This window comes from Balaenoptera physalus (genome assembly GCF_965194825.1).
Source record: "Balaenoptera physalus genome assembly, chromosome: 13".
NCBI classification, from domain to species: Eukaryota; Metazoa; Chordata; class Mammalia; order Artiodactyla; family Balaenopteridae; genus Balaenoptera; species Balaenoptera physalus.
In genome coordinates this window covers 67,596,236-67,620,844 of record NC_138892.1, presented here as the reverse complement: position 1 = coordinate 67,620,844, position 24,609 = coordinate 67,596,236, and the positions used below count along the sequence as shown (strand labels likewise).

The following is a 24,609-nucleotide window of genomic DNA, read 5'->3' as shown; positions in this document are numbered from 1 at the left end:
AACTTAATCTCAGAGGTAACCTTGCTATATTCTCTTTGTTAGAAGTGAGTCCCGAGGTCCGGCCCACACTCAAGGAGAGAGGGATGACCCAAGAACAGGAATACCAGGAGGAAAGGATGGGAAGGGGCGAGAGGGGAATCCCAGAGGTTGCCTACCACACCCATTTTCAAAACAGCAAATTAATTTAGAAACGCAGTTACTTTCTCATTCACCGTTAAAATGTCATCTTTACCTTAAAGAGAACTGTTAAGCATTTTTATTTTTCTGAAAATATCTGCATAATCCTGGCAGCCACTAGTCCTCACAGGAAAGGTCAGACAACTTGGGAGCCTTGTCATTTGCAAAAGAAAAATATGCAAGTCATCTTGTAGTTGGATAGCTCTTTTCAAGTATTTGGATACAAAATAACTAGCAGACTGGTATGGGTGTAAAATTTTTCATCTTACTGAAAAGAATTGCAAAGAATCTATTTTATGAAGGACTCAATTTTATAACCTAACCATCAATGGCATCTTATAGCCTGTAGAATGCAAATCATGACCATCCACTGAAGGTGAAGAAGTGAATGAGGATGCAGCGTTGCCCTTTGTTTGTGGAATTCCCTTTCTTCTTCAGAGAATCTTAGATGTGTTAGGTGAAAGACAGACAGGGCAAGGGCACCAGTGTCATTTCATACATTCGATATTAGTATACATTTAAATTACTTCCTAATTATATTCTTTTTAGTTTTGTTAAAGATGAAGAATATAGAAATACAAAATTGCTAATATTGCTTTTTCTGTACCACCAAGGATCATCTAATGTACCCCTGGGTTGCATGCACACCACTTTGGGGACCTCTGCTCTAGACCAAGGATGCTTAACTCAAGATTTATTATTTACCCTGAGTGATTCGCTTTCAAGGAGTGAAAAAAAGTGACCAAAGCTCTAATCAAATGTCCCAAAACTATTAAGAACCTCTGCTCTAGGTCATGGGTAGCCACCGAAAAAATTTTAAGGAGGACGCAAAGAGATTTAAAATTTAGGATGCTACTTGGGTAGCAGAGTGGAGGGTGGCTTGGAGAAGGTGAGCCTGGAGCACTGACTCCCTCTGAGAGGCCAAAAGTAAGGCGGGATTAAACCAAAGCAATGCAAGTGGAGTAGAAAGGGGAGGCCTGTGGGTCCTGAAAATCTGCATGTTTCCTAACAAAAGGGGTCATTAAGCCACTATTGAGCATGTGTTCATAAAGGCAGGTTAGAAAGAAATTATGCTTCAAAAGGGAATTCTGAAATCAGAATTCAGATCTAAAGACCTTTTTTTTTTTTTTTTGGTCCTCTCCTTTATATTTGACTTTATTATTACTATTATTATTTTTCCTAGAGATTCAAGCTGGGACAGAGGGAGAGATTCAGAAAGATGATTTATCAATATTTTTTAAACATCTAGTAAATAAAGTAATAGAAGAAGGGTAGAATGATATTGGAGTTCCAAATAAATTTGCAGCCGGATAAACATTTTCTGTATTGGAAAATATAATTGATGTGAATTCGGCAGCTGTGCCTTCTTTAAGACGGGCGCCGTGTTTTTAAGTCCCGCCCCCGCTTTCTTCTAGATTTTTAATTTCTTTCTGCTGTGATCAGCATTACTTCGGTGTCGTCTAGGCTGTGCTGCATCTCCTGTCTCACATGATACAGGCACATTTTCACTGCTTCACGCCCCACCCAGCCCCTTCACCTACACCTTCCTAACGACTGTGGCATTGCTGGGATTGTCCAGCTGAGCTAGAAATGTCATTTTCAGGGCGTTGTGGTCACAGTGAATTCCCAAGGTCGTGGTTGTGCTTTTTCGGAGGTTCAGGGAAGAAAATGAGGGGTGCAGGCGCAGCGGGCGTCACCCTGGAAGTCACGCAGGGCCCAGGAGAGGCAGCTCCGTTTCAGCAAGGGCACTCTGCCAGTCCCCAGGTGGCCTCCTGGTTCCTGAGGTCCAGACTTGCTCACCGTTCCAGAAACAACAACTCGAACACACTGGCCTTTCCCCGCTGCTGCCTCCGTGGGGGCTGATGTTATTCCTGCGCGCGGGCCAGGCTCTCTCCCGGGGCCCAAGGGTGAGGAGCCAGCGGGGCCAGCGGGGTCCTGGGAGCCCAGGCGGGTGTTGAGGTTGGCGGCTCCTCTCCGCCCACAGGCGCCTCCCCGCTGCCAGCCGAACGGTGGTGGGGAGGGGCAAGGTGGCGGGGACTGGCGGGGGAGGTGGGTGTACGAGAGCCAGCTTTCTGAGTGGCAGGTGTCTGCAGGACATTACGGATTCTTTCCTATGAGATTGTCTTGACTCGTAACATTGATTCTGGCTGCCGGTGGCAATGAAGCGAGAGCTCAGACTGCAATTATTTTCAACCTCTGGTGTCAGACCTGGACAGCAGAGCTCCTGGCACGCGGATGGGATGGAGGCGTTGGGGCGCCTGGAGAAATCTGACCTCCTTTACTCAGGGGGTGGGGTGGGGGAAGGGCTCTTAGTTGCCTTCAGAGTCTGGTTCCAATCTTGTGTGGTGACGACTGTTGGAGCTTATTTACTGGGCATTTAATTTGCTATTTGAAAAACTATTTACAGGTCTACAAAGATAGTTGTTTTCATTTTGGGGTTTGTTTGGTTTTGTTTTGCTTTTGTTTTTTAATTTAAGGTAGAGGTTTAAGAGATTTCTTCGTGTAATCTGTCTGATTCTTGGGTAGGATGCCCCCAGCACCTCCGTGTGGAATTAGGGAGAGCTGGACTGTAGTCTCCTTTCAGTGAGCTTATTAATTATGTAACTTGGGAACACTGTCTGTCTTCTCGAAGCCCAAAGATGCTCACCTCGAAGATGAGTTTTCTCATCTGTAAGGACATCCGCTTTATTACAGGGTGGGATTCCTTAATCAAGGATTGGAGATGATGAGGAAGGCACTAGAATAGTGCTTGTCACCTCGAATGTGCGCATTAAAGGAGATATTATTTGACTATGTAAATTGTCACCCACGTGGCCCACGGGACCTTCGTGGAGGATCAAATCAAGGTTTCCTGAAAGGGATATGCGTGTGAGTCTTATGACCCGAGTCAGGAGCACGACCAGCTTAATGAACGAGTATTTATAAAAGTCTCCACTGACAACACGGTGCTTCTGGATTAGACATCAGTGTTCAGAAAGAAAAACTGTAATCCTTCTAGTCATTAAAAACTTGCAATCATATGTGGCAAGACATGTTAACAAAATCATTTCTAGAAATTTATTTTTTTTAAATTATAGGTAGTTATGTAGTTAAAAAAAATTTCTACCATTCTTCCTAGATGTTTCTGCTTTTCAGTGATCCATGTGGGGCTAATAATTCACTTCTGGGGTTTTGAAGTTATTTGTTTGACTTTGGGGCATTCACATTCCCACTTGTGATAAATAAGTAGAAAGCGAATTCATTACTTGATTAATACAGACGAACACGTAAGGGGGAAAAGTGGGCAACATAATTATGTCTGCTTCTAATCAGACTTATTCAACTCTCTGGTCCTCTCTGACTACGTGGGTATCAAGGTGTCCTGGAAAAGTTTGCAAATTCCCTCATTTTTGCTCTCTGCTCCCAAGAGGTCACTTTTTCTGTTATCTCCTGCCATCTCCGCTTTGTTCCCTCTTGTCAACTCTGACGTCTGCCTGTCACCCCACTGCCCTTCAGAACTCTTTTCCTTGAAGCCTTTCCAAACAGGTGCTGTCTTGCTTCACTCTTGACCGTCATCCTGCTAACCCCTGTGCCTTACAGATGTTCCCCCTCCTGAACATTGACGCGCCTGTCTTTATATAGCCCTAACTGCCTTGGTGTGTCCATGCCCATCACTTCGTGTTTACCAGCACTTATCCTAACTCCTGCAGGAGAGCTGAGAGGCTCGGGATCCCGTGTCTCTTTTCATGTAGCACCTCGCATTATTATGGCTTAAAGGAATTACAGAGACAACAAATAAAGGGTGTATGGGGGAAACTCTCAATACACTCCTTTCTGCTTTTCAGTTTAGCAATTCTCGTCTTAATCTGATATCTTACTATTAACTATAAACCTATTAGGCAAGGTTCTGAAGTTTTACTTGCAGGAAGGTGTGCAAGTTTGGACTGGTGGATGACTAATAGATTCTATGGAATTTAAAAGCCATGGTTTAGTGAGAAAGCCTCAGAGAGAGAGAGAGAGAGAGAAAGAGAATTAGGAAGCCCTGCAAACAGAAGCCACTAAGTGAGTTCTTGCAAGGCCACTGGTAACTTACCTGTAACTCTCTGCGCTGATGTGATTCAGGAGGCAGGAGGTGCGTGCTCTGAGGCCACCTGATGGGAGAAGGAAGAAAAAGGGACAAAAGCACTTCTGCTCCCAGCCCTATTTAGTCAGTAGTAGTGCTAACTGCTACCACTTCTTCATCCCCTTGCTATGTCCAGGCACTAAGTTATTAAAAAAAAAAAAGTGCTATCTCATTTAATTCTCACGCCTCTGAGGAATTTTCACAGTTTTACGGAAGAGGACTCAGAAGCCCAATGTCACACGTTAGCAAAGTGTAGAGACAGACTATGCATGCAGGTCTGTCTAACCTTAAAGCCTGTCTAAGGCTTGTCCTTGCCTAGGAGCCTGTGCATTTTGACTTTTGATCTTTTTTTTCCCCATTGAGGGGAGAGAGGAACATTTTTTAGCAGATGAGAATTGACCTTCCACCTGGGGCTTAGCCTGCTAGCAGGTTCTCAGTACATTTTGGCTGAATGAGTGAGGGGGTCTGTTCCAGTTGCTCTGGGATGGAACATGCAAGGGAGCAGTGCAATGTCAGCGACAGGGCCCTGGTGAGTAAGTAGGAAGGAGGCCTCTCTTACTAGCTGTGTAATCAAGGTCAAGTGGCTTCAACTCTGCGGGCCCGAGTGTTACCTGTGAATCACAAGGAGGCTGAGGGACAAACAGTGTGATGGCTGCTATATCCCTCTGGGCACGTATGTCACAGTAAAAGAGGGGAGATAGAGTCATCCGTCCATGCCAGGGATTCAGGAATTCTGCTCTCTCTTTTTATCTCAGAAACCTGTATTTAGGGTTTGCACGGAGGGCAAGGATGAGGGGATTTAGGGGAAGAGTATTTCAAGATGGCAAAGAAGGATTTTGCGTCTTCTCTTCTCAAGGTGCCTCATTTGGTAGAAGCCTGTTTCCTTGTAGAGAATTCTAGTATGAGAAGGACTTGTGATGGGTCTTGCTTCCAGGTGTCTACTTCAGAGATCTCCGTGGTCTATTCTTTCTCCTCCTGTGTTAGCTTTCCTGTGTCCAGAAGGTCCTTAATATATCTGACCTTCATTCTTTCTGCTGTAACTTAAGCTTATGCCCTCTCCTGCTACTGTTTAAACTGATCTCTCACCCAACACTGGTTAACCCTCAGAAAGAGCTTTAGACAAAAGAACCTATTGGAACACCCTCTTTTGGCCTTAGTTGTCTTCGTAATCCCTTTTATAGGGCACAGGTTATCTTGGTTTCTCCCACAATTGGTTTGGAAGCCTGCTCAGCTGCCCACGTCTCTCAGCTCTCAAGGGTCACTTTTGTCATCAAACAAATATTGAAACAGGTGGAACCTGCCACCCGTAATGTGAGCCACATGGAAAGAAAGTGACTCAGTCCTGGCAGCTCAAGTCAGGTTTGAGAGAGGTGACGATGGGAATCCAGATGCTTCCTTGTGACTTTTGCAGCAAAGGGTCTCTGAATGGCTTCCTTCTTGAAGAAGGTGGCATTCCAACGTGATAAATGTGACCAGTTCGGTGCAACTGGACGTTCCCCTCTGTAGCCTCCTCGGACATAGCCACCTGCCCCGATTTGGCTGCTGGAGAAGCTGGTCTTCCGGCTCCTCCAAAAACACACGGGAGGGCTGGCATGAGGTGCAGACACAAAATTCAGGGCCTGAGCGGAAGTTTCAAGTGAAACTAACAAGGAAAGAGATTTGTTAGAAAACACTCCTGTTTCGCATCATTTCTGACACAGCTTGATTTGGCTGCTCTGTTAATAGTAGCTACATGTTTCTCACTGAATATCACAAAACATACACTGTTCTCTCAGCCTCGCTTCTCTTTCTTTCCAGCCTTAGAGTCACTGGTGGGTCACGTTAACCCAAACCTCCAAAAATATTCTTGGAATTTGCCCAGGAAGTCAGCCTGTCCTGCCCAGCTGTCAACCTGACTACTTAAAGGACTGCTTCCTTATGTAAAGGAAGAATAATCTAGTGGGAAAACACTCTACTATATTAAGGAAGATGAGAGTTCTAGGCCAGGTTTCATAGTCATAGTTAGGTGACTTTGTCTTTTTTGGGCAAGTCCCTTCATCCCCTAGTACCTCCAGTTTTAATTTTGTAGGATAAAGATAAGATGCTAGTCCCACGTCTACGGGCAGGGATGCTCTGAAAATGAATAAACCAAGGCATGCCAATCCAAGAACTACTTTGAAGTAAATCCTATGTAAAGTCAGAAAATTGAGGCTATTGTTGCAACGATGGAAGTAGATGTAAATGCTCAGCAAGTCTTAACTACATAAACATAGGGAAGTAGGAGAGATGTGTTTTTTGTGCCTCCAAAAATAAATGACCAACACCTCCCCCACCTGTTTTTCTTATTTCCAGGTGTGTGTGCATTAATATTTTTTAATTGTCCAATTCCTTCTTGTGAAACTTTTGCTAAAACAGTAAATTTAGGTTATCTGTTGAAAAACCATACCCTCTTGTTATTGATGTTTTAAAACGTTTAAGTATTTTGACCTAAATGCTAAAGAACAAAGTCCATTGTTTAACTAAAAAGGCAGAATGTAAATATTTAGCTTAAGTATTCGAAGTATCTATTTTCACAATCACGATACTTTCTTGCAAATGTTTGAGAGAGAGTTATAATATGACTCTTTGAAAAGCGTGGGAAGTTAAAGATGAAATAAAAACCTGACCATAGACTTCCTTCCTCAATTTTGAGTGAGATCTCAATAAGTTTCTCTTGTAATTGGATGTGGACTTTATTAGCTTTTTATGTGACTTCATACAACTTATTTTTGGAAAATAATAATTGCATTTTAATAGAGATGTGGCTTACGGCGAATTAAGTGAAATGCATTTCTTGGAAAGTAAAAAAATGTGGTTTCCATTTTACTCCTGTTTAGAGGCATTTATTTTCAGGTCCTGCAGGTCGTTTTAAACTTCATAATTTTGTTTATTAGTCACTCACTTTCTTGTTTGAGCTTTTGATCATTTATTCCTTTATTTGGCCACTCATTCATTAATTTATACATTTATCATCAAATATTCAATGATCTAATAATATGTGCCAGTTACCATTCTAGGTACATTTATATTTTATAAAGGTGTGGGTTTTCGTTTAAGCATATTTCTGTTACATCTGGCAAACCAATTTGTTTTAAAGCACATTCTGAACACTGGCGAGACACATGAATCAGCCTTAATGGTAATAAGTGAATGTCTACAACTCAGGTTCTTGGCCATCTTGGGGAAGGCAGGCCATGGGCAGTAATAAAAATAGTTTACACCAACAGAACCCCGCCACGGGCCCCTGGTGCTAATTACAAGTGTTTTCCATGAATAAACTAGGTTAATCTTTATGATGATCAGTCATGTTCTCATTTCAGAGAAGAAGAAACTGAAGCAGAAGGCCTCAGCTTCAGTAATGTTGTAAAAGATACAGAGCTTTTTAAATGCTGGATCCAGAAGAACAACATTACACATCTCAAAGTGTTTTTGTGAAAATTAAAGCAGAAAAATCATGTAAATTGATAATATCTCAATCAACATGAAGAAGAAAAGACTACAGAATAATCGCACCAAATGACCAGTTTAAAATGTGGCCTCCAGAGGGGATTTGAATCTGCCACCTACTAGCTGTGTGACCTTGGGCAAGTTGTTTCACATCTCTGTGCCTCAATTTCCTCATCTGTAAATTGAGGAGAGTGATTATGAGGATTAAATGGAATAATAAATACAAATAATTTAGCATGCATCTGGCTCGTGATAAACACTTAATAAGTATTAGCTATTGTTATCATCATTATTTGACTGTCACTATTTCTACTCCTCCCTGTGAGAGAGGGGAAAGCTGGTAAAACAGCAAATTAGATTAAGATAAAATCTTTGATTTAAGCAAAGTCAGCAACTTGAACCTCATGCAACTGAAACATCATATTTTGTAAAATTGATAAAGTCCCCACAACATATCATGCAAGTTACTGCAGTGCCCAGATGATATCATGCCAAGGAGAAATTTATCAAGGAAGAATAGAACTGGTTAGAAAGTAACTGATTCTTTGCAACTCAGTTTGTATTTAGTGAGCATCTTCTGTGTGTGGGGCACAGCGCCTGGCCCTTTGGGGGATAAGGCAGGTGGCTCACAACAGGGGACGCAGAGATGGTTCTTCCACCCAAAAGTGTCAGTCTTATGGGTAAAGCAAGTCACATATAGAAAAAGATTAAATAGCAAAACCTGGCAGGAAGCAGAAAGTGATGTAATCGTTGCTTTGGCCTGAAAGGGAGAGGCATTGTGTTCAGAGTCTTCAGGAAAGCTCCCTGTAGAGGATGGAACCACTTTTAGCTGCAAAGAAGTGAGAAGTGCATCAGAGGAGGCAAATAAAGCTACTGCGACTAAGAGTTGAGGCAACTACAGGAGATGAATTTGACCGAGCAGGTCAAGAAAGTTGAAATCAATTCTCTGCAATTAACATCTCTGAGCTCAGATTTTATTTTTTGAGGTATATATGGCCTAGGAAAAAAAAGCATGACTCAGACAGGGTTCATATCTCAGTCCTGCACTATTAGCTGTGTGACCATATCCATGTATTTAACCTTTTTTGAGCCTCAGTTTCCTCATCTGTAAAATGACCATAATTCATGCTCTACCTAAGTAGGTAATTATGAGGCTCCACTGAGGTAAGGGACATGACAGTGCCTAAAGAGCCATAAAGGATTCTGTGAATATAATGGAATTTTCTAGCAGTGCCTGTTTTTAAAGTTCCTACCCTTTGCTGGGACCCCTACTTAAAAAACAACGTGTAACCTAAATGGTATACAGAGCAAGTTTTTCCTTGTGCAGTCTTTTTTTTTTTTTTTCCATTAAACATTTCTGGGTTCCTGCTGATTCTTTTGTAAACCACTTCCTTTTGTGGAAATCTTGAACTAGTCTTGATGTAGAAACTGGCTGCTGGGGCAATGGTGAATGAGCCAGTTTATTAAAGTTATTGCCCGATCTTTGGAGAAAGGTGGTCCCTTCTGGCTCTTTGACATAGATTGCAACTCCCTCCCAATCGTAGAAACTTCATCCTTAAATACTTTTAATTGACTGCATCTTGCTGTTCTGTAATTCTAGCTTGCAAAATAAGCTCTTCCTAAATATATCCTCTGATGACTACTCCAGCTTGCTATGCTTTCAATTTCTCACATCTTGGGTTATTTGAAGAAGTTTATATTTATCTAATCCCCCAAGCAGCCCCAAGGGGAAGCAGGCTGCCCTCAGGCTCCACACACGGTCTGCACTCCTCGGCCAGAAGGGACGAGATTCACTTCCCTTTGTTTTTCACACAAGCCACTATGGTTCTGCCTCAGCCACATATCTCTTCCTTTGCTGTACTCTTACTTGAATCATTGCTACTCTTGGTAACCAAATGCTGCGTTACTTTTATGCCTCTATGTTCTTTTCTTTTTTCTACTCATTGGAAAGTCTAATACCTTGCCCCTTTTCGCCCCCCACAAAGAGTAAAACCTAATATAAAGGGATCTTCAGGTTCTATGTCTGCGAATTTAATTAGTACAGTTGGCATTATCTCACAGGGTTGGGGGACTGAAGGAAGGAGAAAGGAAGCTGTTATTATAAAACTGGAGTCTATGTTTAAAAACAAAGTCATACTTTTCATTTTTTCCCCTGTTCTTAGAAGCAATGTATCTTGTACTTCAGGGCTAAAATGTACCTTCCTCTCTGAAATCTTGGCTATAAACCCTGGCTCTATAGTTCTTTTTTCTTTTCCAGGAAGACACTTTGCAGCCAAAGCAGACGTTGGATTGACCAGCATAGTCTAGGAAACTTTTACTGTTAAAGGAAGATCCTGATGGAAGGATCAAAGCTTCGATTGTGCTGTGATGTCTGATCCGTACCCAACCTTCACCCACGCCTCCCGCCCCCTCACACTTTTTCCTCTTTATCTCCTTCTGATTTGCAGTGCTCTTCAGATACCTTTTCTTCGGGCCAAGTGGGATCTAGAACTCCAACATGGCACCCTTCTACCTTACAGTACCCTCAGCAGGGTCGCTGTCAGCCTCAGATGGAATAGTCTGGAGCTAGAGGTCTCTCACGAACACGATGTTTTGGTGTGTTTGCATCAGATTCCTGTTGCAGAGTTTAGGAAGCGAATCTGGTAACCGCCTAAACAAAAACACTTCCCCTTACTCTCTACGTCAAAGAGAAGTTACCTGAAATGGATGCCAACTTTGAGGAGTGAAGACAGAGCTCTGTATTTTAAGGAGGCCTCAGTGAATAGGGAAAGGACCTTGGCTTCACTAGCTGGACCTGGTTACACAACTTATCTTAGCTTCAGTTTCCTCTTATATCGGATGAGGAGATGCTGTCTCCCTCGCATAGTGTTTATGAGAGGGCAATGAGATAATTTAAATGAAGTAGTCATTTCTCTTAGGCAGAATCGCTTCTGTTTTGTTTACATGCTGTGGACGAGGCCTCCTTGAAGTTTGTTTTTTGAGTTGCGGTCATGTGATTCATATTTCTGGTCAAGCCCCGGTGCTCTGGGTAGGTGTTTATGTCCACCTTCCCCAGCTCCTGGGGGGAAGGGAGGCTTGCCGAGCTCGTCCTTGTGCTGGAGTAAGAGCCACGGAGGGCAGGACTTAAGAGCTCAGGCTGGAGCTGGGCTGCCTGGCTTCCAGTGTTCCTCTTCAGGAACTAGCTGTGCCACCTCGGACAAATTACTCAGCCTCTCTGTGCTTCAGTTTCCTCATCTGTAGAATAGGGAAAACAGTGTATCCCATAGTGTGCAAAAAACTACAGGAAAAAAACAAACAGGCAGGCTCATAGAGGCTGTAAGAATTAAAAGAGAAAATTCCTGCATATATGTAAAAGGCTTAGGACAGTGCCCGGTTCCCGATTTGCTGTGGCTGTTCACAGGACCCACCAGACTGCCCACCGCGTGGTGAGTGCTTTCCAGACGCAGGCTTGCAGACAACAGGCAGGAGAGCCCTCCCCTCACCCTGCCCCCTCCCTCTGTAGGGACCCTACATACATACGCAAACTGCACAGGCTGATAAGAGGTACAGAGTACTGAGTAGAATTCTGGTTCCTGTTTCTGGGAGAGCCGTCCCAGGAGGTGGGACAGCAGACGGGAACCCGTGCGCAGAGTCTGGCTCAGTATGTGAGCCTCAGAGCACTTCCTATCGACGTTGTTAGTGTCATAGCAAGGCTGTCACCTGCAGACAGTCACTGCCTGGCCTCAGACTGGGCACTGGGGTCATGCTGAAGGCCTGTGTGGGCTCCCCGAGGCTCAGGCTCTCTGCCAGAGATGTTCTGTTTCTCCCGTTCTTCCCCCTCCCCTACACAACCCTTCCCTGCCCTACCCTGAACTTCTCCTTCACTTGGAGAATTCCTACTGCCCTTCAAGTCTCATCCTGGATGGAACTTCTTCCAGAAAGCCTTCGCTGATCTCCAGTGATCCTCCACAGGCCCCTCTAATTCCCTCCCATTTGGTAGCCCAGGGCTGCTGGCCATATCCATCTTGGCAGTCAGTTCTGCGCGGCCGGGGCTATGTCCAACTTGCTAAGCTGTATCTGTAACTCCTGGCCTCTGGTAGAATAGATTCTAAAAATATGTTTAACAAATGATACATAGAACACTAGAAAGTGCTACAGGGCATAAGCAGTTTCCAAGAGACATCGGCACACTCTATGGGGTCACCCTGCCTGCAGGGGGGAAGGTGGGGTTGGAGAGAGACAGGAGAACACGCCTTTATTGGGAACAACCCCGGACGTTTACAATTACAGGAGCAAACAGATAGGCAGGCTCATAACGCCTGATTTAGAAACTAGTCCTATTATACATAGTATTAACCCCAAACCTCAGTTTTCAGTTTAGGGTGGAATTTAGGGCTTAAAAACTGAATGGAGATTCAGCACAGAAAAACCACACATTAAGGACTGATTAAATATTGTACATTTTTCTCAAAGCTATCTTATAATAGCTGTTTCTTGCCTCTTAATTGATGGTGTGGTATCTAAAGGAAAGGAGCCTGGGAAGCCTATCCCATTGTATTTTTAGAAGTACTTGAGTGAACTGTAACAACTTGAGAGTCATGGCAACGTCCAGGACGTTTTGTATCCTCCCCGGGCAGATGATATATTACCGCCTGCCAGACGCAGTGTCTGAAGGAATTCTGCAGATCAAGGGCCAGACCTCGACAGGAGACTTGTTCTAAAACAATCATCAGCTGGGCTGAAACAACATTAAAAATATTTCTAGGTTTGCTAAGAGCGCTGTTCATAGCATCTCACCCCAGAGTTTTTATCCTCTGCTTTTTGGAGTCATTTCCATGGAGGCCACGCCCCCATGTCATACATGACAGCTGACAGGGGCATCGTGTAAGGTTGAGTGGTCAGCTTTAAGCCTTTCTCCTTTAGCAGGAAAATTTAAAAAAAAAAAAAGAAAGAAAAGAAACCTGGAGATTATCATACTAAGTGAAGTAAGTCAGACGGAGAAAGACAAATATCATATGATATCGCTTAATACAAATGAACTTATTTACAAAACGGCAACAGACTCACAGACTTAGAGAACAAACTTATGGTTACCAAAGGGGAAAGGTGTGGGGGAGGGATAAATTGGGAGTTTGGGATTGACATATACACACGACTAGTTTTAAAATAGATAACCAACAAGGACCTACTGTATAGCACAGGGAAACCTACTCAATATTCTATAATAACCTAAGCGGGAAAAGAATTTGAGAAAGAATAGATATGTGTACACGTATAACTGAATCACTTTGCTGTACACCTGAAACTAACACAACTCTGTAAATCAACTATACTCCAATATAAAATAAAAATTAAAAAAAAAGAAAATCTCTGTTCATCTTTGCTTCTGGTCTCATAAAGTCTTTTATGCCCCAAATAACTTATCTTCCAGAAAAAATGTGAATTGCAGTACACACAACGATGTGTATCAAGTATAAAAATGTGCTGGGATTTTGGATCCATCGTGAGGCTTTATTCAACTGTATATATTGGGCTGGCCAAAAGGTTCATTTGGTTTTTTCCGGAGAGATGGTTCTAGTAGTGCTTAGTTGTCTTTAACTTCATTTGAAACAGTTTTGTTAGATTGCATTGTTACAGCTGTCATATCAGTGTGCATTTAAAAAGAAACTTATCAAAATTGATGAATTTTTGTGTAGCCAGTTTAATATTGAAGATGGAAAGAAAAAAGCAACATTTTCAGCATATTATGCTTTATTATTTCAAGAAAGGTAAAAATGCAACTGAAACGCAAAAAAATAGATTTGTGCAGTGTATGGAGAAGGCGCTGTGACTGATCAAACGTGTCAAAGTGGTTTGTGAAGTTTCGTGCTGGAGATTTCTCGCTGGACGATGCTCCACGGCCGGGTAGACCAGTTGACGTTGATAGCGATCAAATTGACACGTTAATTGAGAACAGTCAATGTTATACCATAGCTGACATACTCAAAATATCCAAATCAAGCGCTGAAAATCATTTTTACCAGCTTGCTTATGTTAATCACTTTGATGTTTGGGTTCCACATAAGTTAAGCGATAAAAGCCTTCTTGACCATATATCTACATGCGATTCTCTACTGAAATGTAATGAAAATGTTCCGTTTTTAAAATAAATTGTGATGGGCGATGAAAAGTGGATACTGTACAATAATGTGGAACAGAAGACATCGTGGGGCAAGCGAAATGAACCACCACTAACCACACCAAAGGCCGGTCTTTGTCCAGAGAAGATGATGTTGTGTATATTGTGGGTTGGAAGGAGTCCTCTATTATGAAGTCCTTCTGGAAAACCAAATGACGAATTCCAACAAGTACTGCTCCCAATTATACCAACTGAAAGCAGCACTTGACAAAAAGCGTCTGGAATTAGTCAACCGAAAACTCATAATCTTCCATCAGGATAACGCAAGACCGTTTCTTTGATGACCAGGCAAAAACTGTTACAGCTTGGCTGGGAAGTTCTGATTCATCTGCCGTATTCACGAGATATTGCACCTTCGGATTTCCATTTATTTAGGTCTTCACAAAATTCTCTTAATGGAAAAAATTTCCATTCGCTGGAAGACTGTAAAAAGCACCTGGAACAGTTCTTTGCTCAAAAAGATAAAAAGTTTTGGGAAGATGGAATTATGAAGTTGCCTGAAGAAATGGCAGAAGGTAGTGGAACAAAATGGTGACTAGGTTGTTCAATAAAGTTCTTGGTGAAAATGAAAAAGTGTGTCTTTTATTTTTACTTTAAGAACCGAAGGAACTTTTTGGCCAACCCAATAGTTTTATCATTTTAACAAATGACATGAAATTTTATACTTACTAATGAAACTCCCAGTTCTTGTTTTTCTTTCTCAACTGGAGGAAACTAAAAAAAGAAAGACTATTTTTGCTTTGGGATTGGATTTATTTTCAACTTATTTGTTGATTTGAGGGCGCATTACAATCCCCCACGGGGCGAGGAAAGTCCTGAGTCTGTGGACCAGACTTTCCCTCCTGCCTCTGGCACTGACCACGTCCAGGGGGGACATGTCACTTAACTTTCTGATGGGCAGTTTCCTCATCTGAAAAGCAGGGGTAACATATCTCCCTCACGTGGTTGATGTCTATGTCCAACACATACTGGACAACAAGAATTTTTAAGTCTGAATTTAGGTTGTTTTTTTTTAGATACATATGTGTAGGAAGAAAACTGGGATTGAGCCATAAATCTGGGTTCTGCTGCTTCTTATCTCTGAACAAGTTAACTCAGGAACAGAACCTTTGGGGTCTAAGCCCCCTTGTCTTACAAATGACAAAACTGAAGTTCAGAAAAATGAAGGGCTTTGCCTAAGGCTATGCAGTAAGCTAGTGACCAGGCATTGACCATAAACCAGGAGTCAAGGGATACCTGGTCCCAGGGTTTTCCAGTCATATGTCCTGCCTTCGGTAAAGAGCTATGTAGATTTGTTATATTAATTTTTTTTTTTAAGGTTTGCATTTTTTTTCTTTTTTTAAATTGACTTATTTATGGTTGTGTTGGGTCTTCGTTTCTGTGCGAGGGCTTTCTCTAGTTGTGGCAAGCGGGGGCCACTCTTCATCGCGGTGCGCGGGCCTTCTCACTATCGCGGCCTCTCTTGTTGCAGAGCACAGGCTGCAGATGCGCAGGCTCAGTTATTATGGCCCAGTTGCTCCGCGGCATGTGGGATCTTCCCAGACCAGGGCTCGAACCCGTGTCCCCTGCATTGGCAGGCAGAATCTCAACCACTGCGCCACCAGGGAAGCCCTGTTATATTAATTTTTTTCAGCGTCTACCCAATTTGATATTCTGAGTTCCAAAAAAGCTGCTTTAGATGAAAAGAGGAAAATGGCAACCATGACTGACCAGGAGGAAATTATAGAGCAGAGAGCCTTAGTGCTCAGATATAGCTCAGAAAACAGACTCGGAGAGGTGAATATTAGCTTGGACTTACACATGGACACACAGGCCAGCTCCTGATTCCCCGTCTTTCCCCTCACATCACAGCTGCCTCATTTTGATGGGAAATGGCAAGGTGATACGTGTACTATAAGTTGTTGGAAACCTTCAGTGGCTGGTACAATGCTTAGCCCCCCATAAGTCTCCCTAGATGCCTTCAAAAAATTCTGCCAGCAGAAGTTCCAGTATAGAGTGTTGAGTGGGATTTACAAACTGAATTCACCGGTATAATCACCACCCTGATCCAGAAACAGAACGTTATCAGCATTCCAGAAGCATCCTGCATGTCCCCAATCAATGGGGGCATCCTGTCCTCACTTCTGAATAGCATAAATTAGCTTTCTCCTGTTTTTGTGCTTTAGGTGTAAATGGAATAAAATAGTATGTACTCATTTGTGTCTGGCTTCTTTTGGGGAATATTTTGACGTTGACTTAGATCCAACAGAAGTAGAAGGAAAAAACTCTTTTGCATATTGCCGTTTCATATTCATGATGAAAGCTGGTATCAATATAGCAGTTGATTAGAAAGAGTGTGTAGGTGAAATTGAGTTGCAAGTCATCCTTATTGCCAAGATTTTTGTACCTTAAGTGATTCATTTTACACTAAGTTATACTTTTTAGTTAGGCCAGTTGATGTAAGTAATACAAAATTGGGGAAGGAAAGTGAAAAGTAAAAAACTCTTTCTCTTGTGTGCTTCTCTTGAATTTATTATTTGTAAACAAATTTTTGGTTTTACGGTATGTTCAGAAGAGAATAGTGAATTTTCTAAATAACTATTCTATTCCAAATCAATAGAAACTCTTGAATAAAGATCCCAGATGATTCTGTCTTAGTTATCTTTGTATTCCTACCGTCTAACTAAATGTCTGGCATAGAGTAGGTATTTAATAAATAATAACTGCTAGAATAGATGAATGATTAAATAAGTTAAAAGAAGATGGCAAACAAAGAGTCACGACTTTCTTATTCTAGAGAATATGGACCATCAGAGTACTGAGGAAGAAGAAGAGACTTTCTAAATATTGGAAGAGAGTTTTGGAAGTAGTTTAGCCTTTGGGATCTGGAGTCAGGCAGCTGTAATCCTCTGGTCCTCGTGTGGCAGAGACTGCTCACTATCTCCTAGGGTCCCTTTTCCTTTGTTTCTTCTAGTGATGGGATTCCTGAGTATTAGCAAGGCACACAGCTACTCAGCTAGAGACAATATTTCACAGCATCCTTTGCAGCTACAAGACTAAGTTCTTGCCAATGGGAAGTCACCAGAAGTGATGTGACACCTTCTGGATATTACTTTTATTTAAAAAAAAAAATTTTTTTAACATCTTTATTGGAGTATAATTGCTTTACAATGGTGTGCTAGTTTCTGCTGTATAACAAAGCGAATCAGCTATATGTATACATATATCTCCATATCTCCTCCCTCTTGCGTCTCCCTCCCACCCTCCCTATCCCACCCCTCTAGGTGGTCACAAAGCACAGAGCTGATCTCCCTGTGTTATGCGGCTGCTTCCCACTAGCTATCTATTTTACATTTGGTAGTGTATATATGTCCATGCCATTACTTTTAAAAGACAATTCCTGCTGGCCGGGAGACGATAACACTAGAACAGCTAGTTCTGGGGTCCCAGAGATGAAAGTCACATATTGGTAGCAGAGTCTCCCTGCTTGCCTCTGTACTGTCAGGTGAAAGGTGAAAGAGAAACAAGCTTCTACGTTATGAAGACATTGTATTTTGGGATTTCTTTTTTTTAATTGAAAAAAGACCTTAGCATGTATCCAATTAATGCAAAAATTGGTACCAGAAGTGGGATGTGACCACATAAAAAACCTAAGTTTTGTGGCATTGGATAGCAACAAGCAGAGGTGACATGGGCACAATATTTCACCTAGGAACATTGGCAACACTGGTTATTCTGTGACATATCATTTGCTAAGACAGTTACCTATTATAACTAGGAAGACAGGCTATGGGCCTACTGACCTTTAGCTCGAAGAGAACAACTCAGAATATACGTATATGTTGACTAGTCCTCACTACTGTCAATAATGTATTATAAGAGGAAAGGGAAGCCAGGTAATTATTAGTCAGTAAGCAGAGATAGAAGGGAATATAGCTCTGATAAGGGAATATAGCTCTCATTTATGGTTTGCAATATAATATGGCTCAGAGCTTAAAAGTTGGGCCATGCAGGGTTGGAAGATCTGGGTCCCCAGACAGCAGTAGATAAGTTTGATGATGGAGGTCTTTCTCATGGACCTTCTGTTAAGTATTTTCCTTGGCCAGAAAATGGAAAGCAGGCCAAAGTAAAGACTGGATAAAAGACATTGCCTTCCCAACTGTTTCAAATGGTTGCCACTAAATGTAGCCAACATTAAACTGAAACAAAGAAGGAAAGGCTGAACAGAGAGGCCAGTAAATAAAAGAGGAGGCTTGGCTCAAGAGTTGTGACCAGAGAGATCTTTGGCTACTGTTACTTTCACATGGAAACCAGTAGATTAGAATTCCACTTGGGTTGTGTGATCTATTTGCAGAAACAAGGGTAGGCATGACTATCAGGCAGAGGGGTAGACATGGAAGAGAGTGATGTTACCCTAATAACCATTTTTCCTTTCTTTCTTTTTCTAACAAAATATCCAATTCCCCCTGGCAAGTATTAGCAGGGCACACGGTTGCCTACCTAGTCACTATATTCCCTCAGCTTTCTTTGGGATTAAGTTTACTATGTGACTCATTTCTAGCCAATGGTATGTGAGAGGGAGTTTTGTATGTTTGAAAATCATTGGTTATTTACTCTCTCTCCACACCCTGCCCCCTTTCCCATGTCTTTGAAATAGACAAAAACTGGAGCTTCCCTGGGCCAAAGAGAAGAGCTGCATATTGATGACAATAGAGCCATCCCACTTGTGTGATATCACCCGCTTCTGGACTGTTACATGGAAGAAAAACAGACTTTGGTTTTATTTAAGCCACACTATTTTTTAAGTGCCTTTGTTTCAGCTTAACCTGTAGTCCAATGAACACGTAGGCATTTGCACACTCTCAGGTTCAATACAAGAAAGGAGAAACCACTTTAAGTATTTTAAACTGAAAGGGTTTTAATACAGGGGATTAGGCACTTAAAAAGCATTAGAAGGGTTGAAGAAACAGGTTCTGGGTTGTTCCAAAGTCATCCAGGAATGAACACAAAATTTTACAAAACTGACCCACTGGAGGTTACTACCTCTGAGACCAGCCACAAAACTCTGCCAGGATCAAGAACTTGCTGCTGCCTCTAAACACCAAGGTATCTATAGAATGGATGCTGGAGCACAGTGCCAAGGAGCCTTAACTTGTTTGCCAGAAGAAACAGTCAGAAAGGATAAGAAAGTGGTTTCTGCCGCACTTCTGCCTTCTATATCATCATGTCTCACTTGCGTGTATCTACCTTTTGGGACACAATTTTCTTCCAGTACCCTAGCTGCAAGGGAATATGGGAAATGTAGTTTTTGTCTTTGCAACCTCTTCAGTGAGAATGAATGGAAATTAAGTGAGCAGATTCAGTCCCAGCACCCAGTTATCTCAACTCTATTCAATAGAATGGAAATGATATGTTACCTACCTCAAAGGGCTCATGGGAGAATTAGATGAGATTTAATATATGTGAAACACGTATATATGACTGGCACATATTTAAAGCTCAAAAAATTGTAGGCATTATATCATAAAATCATCTAGTAACTTAAAATATGTGCTTCTTTGCCACATTCGTGTCCTTTTCACCAAAATGATTCATTGGTTAGGGATCAATAAGCTTGATAAAGATGACTTTTCTGTATAATAATATAAAAGTATCCATCTCCTATTACTACAAAAGCTAGCTGCTACTGAAAATTATGAAAACATAAATTTTCTTTAGCAAATGCTCCAGAAAGTAAGAGCACGCCATGGTTTGACAATAGGGTGAGGCATTAAGGCTGGAGAAAGCAGTAAGGGTCCAGTCATTTTTAGATTCTCTTCAAGAGTCAGCACTGTATTTTAGAGCAGTGGGAATCTATTGAAGGATTTTAAGTTGGGGAGAGGCATGATGAGACTTGCCTTCCAGAAAGCTCCCAGATTGCTACCTCAGAACCCTGTCAGGGGAATTTTAGGGTAATGGAATACATTTATGTTTTCAATTAATACATACAAAATGTCTGTAGGTGCTTTTGGATACTTATTACCTTCTGTGAATTAAAAGCCTGATTCTGATTCATATAAATAAATGAGAGGAAAGAAAGAAGATGTCATCTTCTGTTGGTTTATAACTATGAAGGAAGCAGGTATTATATAAGATTTTCTATGAATTGGATCCAAAGTTCTCCAATAGTTATTTAATGGCTGAGTGTGAAAGACTTTTAAAGCATAATTTTGCTGCACTGTTACCTGTTAGTGACCAAAATGTTGGTACATTTCTTTATGTTATGTGACCAGACATTGGAATGATTCAGACATTTTACTCAGGCTCTCCTAATGAGACATCTCACACAGGGAGACCTCAAAGTGATGTACAGAGAATGGTCCAGCTACATGTGCTGAGGATAATCTTGTCGGACTGCCGTTTCATTCATCTGTTTGGATCTTCAGTCAAGGGTAACAAAACTATGGTAGCATTCTTAACGATTCCTTTTAAAAGGAGTAGATTATAAATATAAAGTGTGGTATGCCCTGTTTTAAAATCAATGATGTCTGAGGTAATTATAGGACATGGCAAAACTGCAGGGATAGATATCAGGTCAAATGAAAGAAAGCCATTCAGTTGCTGAGCAAAGAGTGCCTGTCAGCTCTGTTCCACGACACTGGTGGCAAATGCCAGTGTTGCCGGTATCATTACAGGTAAAATGTCAGTCACAGTCCGACTTCCTTAGTCTTGAGTGTTTCCTGTGCAGTCTAAAAATACACTGGGAGAAAGTAGACTGAGTTCACCGGCTGGGAGCAATCTGCTTCATTCTGAGGAGAAGTCAGACTGTTCATTCAGTATCTAACTGTGGAATACTAAAAGAAATAAAGTCATTTAAACAACCCCCAAACTATGATTCAATTAAAAAAGTGGTTATTGGATTTGATGCCTCTTAAGGTGTTCTTGGTTCTTTTTCTTCCACTCTGATAATCTAAGAGTTTGTTTCCATCCTCCCAGTCCTCCTTGGATCCAGTGAAAAAAGTACAATTCAGAGTAAGTGTGACTTTCTGAAATAGTATCTTTGAACTGTTAAAATTTTTAGAACTTTAACTCCTAGAGATGTCATATGTCTGTGAGTTTGGTCAGTAATCTTACCAGTTTGATTTACTTATTGCATATTCACTGAATGCCTACTATGTGCTGGGCTGTCTTGAGCAAAGATTTTCAAGGTGTGTACTCTACTGAGGACACATTTTTCTGAACCTTCACCGTCTCCATATTACAGACATGGAAACTGACTGCTGCCCTGCCAGGAAAGATGAGTTACCTGTGGTGACAGAGAGGGTCACTTGACTAGAGTTTCATGGATGAGCCAGATGAATTGTTTACCAACCACCCCCTCTTCATTAGTTATTTTCAAGTCATGCTTACATGACCTGGAATAATGTAAATTATTTACAAGACCTAAAATGTTATTTTAAATAAGTATTCTTAAAAAAAAATGGCAGTATTCTCGTGTTTTACAAAGTCTCTAAAAGGATGCAAGTTTAGATTAGATTCTTAAAAAGAATACACAAAGAAACAGGAGATATTTATTAATAATTAATAGTTTATTAAAATTCTTAAGAAATGATTTCCAGCTTTAAAATCATACAAAGATGATAGAAGGGGAAAACAAGTAGGAAAATTTAGGAATCCACAAATCAATCAAAGTGATACACATTAACAAAATGAAGGATAAAAATCACGTGATCATCTCAGTAGATGCAGAAAAAGTATTTGACAAGATTCAACACCCATTCATGATAAAAACTCTCAATAAAGTTGACATAGAGGGAACGTACCTCATTATAAAAAAGGTTTTTTATGACAAACCTCAGCTAACATACTCAGTGGTAAAAAGCTGAAAGCTTTTCCTCTAAGATCAGGAACAAGACAAGGATGCCCAGTCTCACCAGTTCTATATAACATAGTATTGGAAGTTGAAGTCACAACAATTAGACAAGAAAAAGAAATAAAAGACATACAAACTGAAATGGAAGAAGTAAAACTATCACTAATTTGCAGATGACATGATACTATATATAGAAAACCATAAACACTTCACCAAAAAAACTACTAGAACTAATAAATAAATTTAGTAATGTTGTAGGATACAAAATTAATATACAGAGATCTGTTGCATTTCTATACACTAATAATGAACTATTGGAAAGAGAACGCAAGAAAACAATCTCATTTACAATCTAATCAAGAAGAATACAATACCTAGGAATAAATTTAACCCAGGAAGTGAAAGACCTGTACTTTGAAAACTATAAGATATTGATGTGGGCTTCCCTGGTGGCGCAGTGGTTGAGAATCTGCCTGCCAATGCAGGGGACACGGGTTCAAGCCCTGGTCTGGGAAGATCCCACATGCCGCGGAGCAACTGGGCCCGTGAGCCACAATTGCTGAGCCTGCGAGTCTGGAGCCTGTGCTCCGCAACAAGAGAGGCCGCGATGGTGAGAGGCCCACACACCGTGATGAAGGGTGGCCCCCGCTTGCCGCGACTGGAGAAAGCCCTCGCACAGAAACGAAGACCCAACACAGCCAAAAATAAATAAATAAATAAATAAAAATTAAAAAAAAAAAAAGATATTGATGAAAGAAAATGAAGATGATACAAATAAATGGAAAGATATACTGTGCTCAGTGACTGGAATAATTAATATTGTTAAAATGTTCATACTCTCCAAAACAATCTACAGATTCAATGCAATCCCTGTCAAAATACTCATGGCATTTTTCACAGAACTAGAACAAATTACCCCCCAAATTTGTATGCAATCACAAAAGATATCGAATAGCCAAAGCAGTCTTGAGAAAGAAGAAAGCTGGAGTTATTATGCTCCCTGACTTCAAACTATGTTACAAAGCTATAGTAATCAAGACAGTATGGTACTGGCACAAAAACAGACACATAAGATCAATGCAACAGAACAGAGAGCCCAGAGATAAACCCACACTTATATGGTCAATGTCTCCTATGACAAAGGAGGCAAGTCCATACAATGGGGAAGAGAGAGTCTTTTCAATAAGTGATGCTGGGAAAACTGGACAGCTACATGGAAAAAAATGAAAGTAGAATATTTTCTCATACCATATACAAAAATAAACTCAAAATGGATTAAAGACTTAAATGTAAGATCTGCAGCCATGAAACTCCTAGAAGAAAACATAGGCAACACTCTCTTTGCTATTTGTCTTAGCAATATATATATTTTTTGGATCTATTTTCTCAAGAAAGGGAAACAAAAGCAAAAATAAATAAATGAGACCTAATTGAATTTAAAAGCTTTTGCACAGCAAAGAAAACCATCAACAAAACAAAAAGACAACATACAGACAAGATCCAGTGCATTCAGGGAGGTATGGCCATAGAGAAGACAACCTACAGAATGGGAGAAAATATTTGCAAATGATGTTACTGACAGGAGGTTAATATCCAAGATATATGAATAGCTCCTATAACTCAGTATCCAAAAAAAAAAAAAAAACAACAAACAACCCAATCAAAAAATGGGTGGAAAGCCTGAATAGATATTTTTCTAAAGAAGACATATAGATGGCTAACAGGCACTTGAAAAGATGTTCGACATAGCTAATTATTAGAGAAATGCAAATCAAAATCACAATGAGATATCACCTTACACTTGTCAGAATGGCTATCATCAAAAGGACAACAAATAACAAGTGTTGGTAAGCATATGGAGAAAAAGGAACCTTAGTACACTGTTGGTGGGAATGTAAATTGGTAAAGCCACTGTGAAAAACAATATGGAGATTCCTCAAAAAATTAAAAATAGAACTACCAAAGCATCCAGCAATTCCACTCCTGGGCATTTATCCAAAGAAAATAAAAACACTAATTTGAAAAGATAAATGTGCCCCAGTGTTCATTGCAGCATTATTTACAATAGCCAGGACATGGAAGCAACCTAAATGTCCATCAACAGAGGAATAGGTAAAGAACACAATGGAGTATTACTCAGTCATAAAAAAGAATGAAATCTTGTCATTTGTGACAACATGGATGGACCTGAATGCTTAGTAATATAATTAAGACAGAGAAAGACATATACTGTATGTTTTCCCTTATATCTGGAATCTAAAAAAAACCCAAACAAATGAACAAATATAACAAAACAGAAACAGACTCACAGATACAGAGAACAACCAATGGTTACTAGAGAGAAGAGCAGTGGGGAAAGGAGTGAAATAGGTGAAGGGGATTAAGAGGTATAAACTACCAGTTACAAAGTTAATAAGTCACAGGAATGTAATGTATAGCACAGGGAATTTAGTCATTACTTTATAATAACTTTGTATGGTGTGTAATCTATAAAAATATTGAATCACTTTGTTGTACATCTGAAACTAATACAATATTGTAAGTCAATTAAAAAGGGTTTCTGTGGACCTCCCACCCAAGCAAGGATGCAGTGAGTAGAGCAGGATGAGGTACATCTAGATAGCATAATTGAAATAGGGCATCAGAAGAATAGGACTGACTTATATTTTAAGTTACTCTTTTCAGATTTTCCCATTAAAAATATTTTTAAAAAGATAATTCCGTAGACAAGTAAAGTTGCATTTCCCGGTTTAAAAAGTAGTGGTATGGATCAAGAATAACAACACGTAATGATATCTTGTTCAGGTATGTAGGAACTCCAATTAACTTCTAGGAGAAACAAGTTTGTTTCTATGTTTCTTTTTAAGAAGAAAAATT

General features: G+C 40.7%; 1 long non-coding RNA gene across 1 annotated transcript; it reads left to right on the top strand.

Annotated features, from left to right (window-relative positions):
* The first annotated feature begins 1,451 nt into the window (after positions 1-1,451).
* Positions 1,452-22,474, top strand: LOC309641254. The gene is made up of 2 exons (XR_014252584.1): positions 1,452-4,288; positions 7,618-22,474. It is a non-coding gene; the product is annotated as an uncharacterized lncRNA (long non-coding RNA).
* Positions 22,475-24,609: the final 2,135 nt, after the last annotated feature.